This window comes from Mastomys coucha, unplaced genomic scaffold, assembly GCF_008632895.1.
Source record: "Mastomys coucha isolate ucsf_1 unplaced genomic scaffold, UCSF_Mcou_1 pScaffold18, whole genome shotgun sequence".
NCBI lineage: Eukaryota > Metazoa > Chordata > Mammalia > Rodentia > Muridae > Mastomys > Mastomys coucha.
This window is the reverse complement of record NW_022196900.1, coordinates 101,412,391-101,416,297: the sequence shown is the minus strand read 5'-3', so window position 1 is coordinate 101,416,297 and position 3,907 is coordinate 101,412,391.

Genomic DNA, 3,907 nt, shown 5'->3' with positions numbered 1-3,907 from the left:
TATATATATATATATATACATGCATATATACATTTATATATATATACGTATATATATATATGTATATATATATGTGTGCGTGTGCGTGTGTGTGTGTGTGTGTGTGTGTGTGTGTGTGTGTAATGCTCCTCCCTCGCTCTCTCTCCCCCTCTTTTCTTTCCACCACAAACCCCTCTCTCACTCCCAATTAAATTTCTTATATGTGGACCTGTTTGAGCCTAGTGTGGTGTGTCCTGACTCGAGCCGCCGACTAACACATCATGCTTTCTTTTTTCCACTGTGTGCGTTGGATTCTTTATCAAAAATCAAGTGACTATAGGTGTGTGGGTTTATTTCTGGGTCTTCAATTAGATTCCATTGTTCAGTGTGTCTGTTTCTATAACAATAGCATGTAGTTTTAATCACTATTGCTCCATAGTATAGCTTGAAAACAAGGATGGTGATTCCTTCTGAAGTTCTTTATTGTTCAGGATTGTTTTGGCTATCCTGGGTTTTTTGATTTTCCATATGAAGTTGAGAATTGCTCTTTCAAGGTCTATAAAAATCTATAGGAATTTTGATGGGAATTGCATTAAATCTGTAGGTTGCTTTTGGTAAGATGGCTATTTTCACTATGTTAACCCTGCCTATTTATCAACATGGGAGATCTTTCTACCTTTTGACATCTTCTGAAATTTCTTTTCTAAGTACTTTAAGTTCTTGTCATAACATATCTTTTACTTTCTTGGTTAGAGTCGCATCAAGATATTTTAATTATTCTTGGCTATTGTAAAGGGTGTTGTTTTCCTAATTTTCTTAAGGAAGGCTTCTGATTTGAGTTGATTTTATATCCAGCCACTTTGCTGAAGCTGTTTATCAGCTCTGGTTGAATTTTTGGGGTCACTTATGTATATTATCCTATCATCAGCAAATATCTATATTTTGACTTTTTTTCTGATTTGTATCATCTTGATCTCCTTTATTTGTCTTATTACTCTGGCAAGAACTTCAAGTAGTAGTAGTATACTGATTAGATATGGAGAGAGTGGGCAACCTTGTCTTGTCCCTCATTTTAGTGGAATTGCTTTAAGTTTCTTTCCATTTAGCTTGATGTTGGCCATTTGTTTGCTGTATATTGCTTTGATTATGTTTATGTATGTGCTTTGTATTCCTGATCTCTCTTATACTTTTAACATTAAGGGGTGTTGAATTTTGTCAAAGGCCTTTACAACATCTAATGAGATAATGATGTAACTATTTTCTTTCCATTTGTTTATATGGTGGATTACATTGGTAGATTTTTATATATTAAACAATCCCTGCATCTCTGGGTTGAAGTTACTTGATCATGAGGGATGATCTTTTTGATGTGTTCCTGGTTTTTGTTTTTGGCTATTTTATTGAGTAATTTTTGCATCAGTGTTCATTAAAAAATTAGTCTGAATTTCTCTTTTCTTGTTGAATCTTTCTGTGGCTTTATAAAATAATCCTGGTAGTGTTCTTTCTGCTTCTATTTTGTGGAATAGTTTGAGGAATATTGGTATTAGCTCTTCTTTGAAAGTCTGCTAAAATTCTGCACTAAAACCATATGGCCCTGGGCTTTTTTGTTTTGTTTTGTTTTGTTTTTTGGTTGGGAGCCTGTTAATGACTGCTTATATTTCTTTAGGGGTTATAGGACTGTTTGAATAGTCTACCTGATCTTGATTTAACTTTGGTAAGTTGTATCTGTTTAGAAACTTGTTATTTCATTAAGATTTTCCAATTTTGTGGAGTACAACTTCTTAAAGCAAGCCTAATGATTCTTTGAATTCTCTCAGTATCTGTTGTTATGTGTTCCTTTTCATTAATGGCTTTGTTTATTTGGATACTGTCTCTCTCTGTGTCTTTTGGTTAGTTTGGCTAAGGATTTCTTGTTGATTTTCTCAAAGGACCAGCTGTTGGTTTTGTTGAGTCTTTTTATTGTTTTCTTTGTTTCTAACTGATTTCAGCCCCAATTTGGATTATTTTCTGCCTTCTACTCCTCTTTGGTGTACTTGCTTCTTTTTTTTTTTTCTAGAGCTTTTAGGTGTACTATTAAATTGTTGGTATAAGAACTTTATAACTTCTTTATGGAGTCACTTAGTGCTATGAATGTTCCTCTTAGCTCTGCTTTCATTGTATCACATAAATTTGAGTATGTTGTGCCCTCATTTTTATTGAATTCTAGAAGAAAATTTATTTTCTTTCTTTTTTTCTACCTGAACCAGAGATCACTGAGTATAGAGTTGTTTAATTTCTCTGAATGTATAGGCTTTCTCTGCTCTTGTTGGTGTCCAGCTTTAATTCATGGTGGTCTGATAAGATACAAAGCATTATTTAAATTTTCTTAAATTTTGTTGAGGCTTTCTTTGTGACTGACTATATAGTCAGTTTTGGAGAAGGGTTCTTAAGGTGCTGAGAAGAAGGTATATTCTTTTGCATTTGAGTGAAATGCTCTATAGATGTCTGTTACATCCATTTTATTCATGATGTCTGTTAGTTTCATTGTTTCTCTGTTTAGTTTTTGTCTGTATGGCCTGTCAATTGGTGAGTGTGGGTGTTGTAGTCTCCCATTATTAATGTGTGGGGTTCAATGTGTGTTTTGAGCTTTAGTAAAGTTTCTTTTATGAATGTGGGTGCTCCTGCATTTGGGGCATAGATGTTCAGAATTGAAAATTTCTCTTGGTGGATTTTTCCTTTAATGAATATGAAATGTTCTTGCCTATCATGCTTGATAACTTTTGGTTGACAGTTTATTTTATTGGATATTAGTATGGCAATTCACACTTGTTTCTTGGGACCATTTGCTTGGAAGCCTTTTTTCCCAGCCTTTAAGTCTGAGGTAGTGTCTGTCTTTGTCATTGAGGTGTGTTTCTTGTATGCAGCAAAATGCTGGATCCTGCTTGAGTATACAGTCTGGTAGTCTTTTTATTAAGGAATTGAGTCTGTTGATATTGAGAGATATTAAAGACAGATGACTGTTAGTTCCTGTTACGTTTGTTGTTGTAGGTGGCATTATGTGTACATGATTCTCTCCTTTTGGCTTTGTTATGAGATGAATAATTTCTTGTTTTTTCTTTGGTGCAGGTATCCTCCTTATGTTGGAGTTTTCCTTCCAGAATTCTCTATAGTGCCAGATTGGTAGATAGATATTGTTTAAATTTGTTTTTGTCATGGAATATTTTCATTTCTCCATCTATGATTATTGAGAGTTTTGTAGGGTATAGTAGCCTGGGCTGGCATTTGTGTTCTCTTAGAGTTTGTATGACCTCTGTCCAGGTTCTTCTGGATTTTAGGGTCTCTGTTGAGAAGTCTAGTGTAATTCTGATAGGTCTGCCTTATTATATTACTTGGCCTTTTCCATTTACAGCTTTTAAAATTCTTTCTTTGTTCTGTGCATTTAGTGTTTTGACTATTATATGACAAGAGAATTTATTTTTTTTTTGGTCCAGTCTATTTGGTGGTCTGTAGGCTTCTTGTACATTTTTGGGCATCTCTTTCTTTATGTTGGGGAAATTGTCTTTTGTGATTGTGTTGAAGATATTTTCTGGTCCTTTGAGCTGGGGATCTTCATGCTCTTCTATTCCTATCATTCTTAGATTTGGTCTTTTCATTATGTCCTGGATTTCCTGGATGTTTTGGGGTTAGCAGTTTTTTATGTTTTGAATTTTCTTTGACTGTTGTGTCAATATCTTCTAAGGTATCTTCTTCTTTTTTTTTTCAAAGATTTATTTTTATTTATTTTATGTGTATGAGTAAACTGTAGCTGTACAGATGGCCGTGAGCCATCATGTGTGTGGCTGCTGGGAATTGAACTCAGGACCCTCTGCTGGCCCCACTCCCTCCAGCGTAATTCACTGTAGCTGTCTTCAGACACACCAGAAGAGGGCGTCAGATCTCATTATGGGTG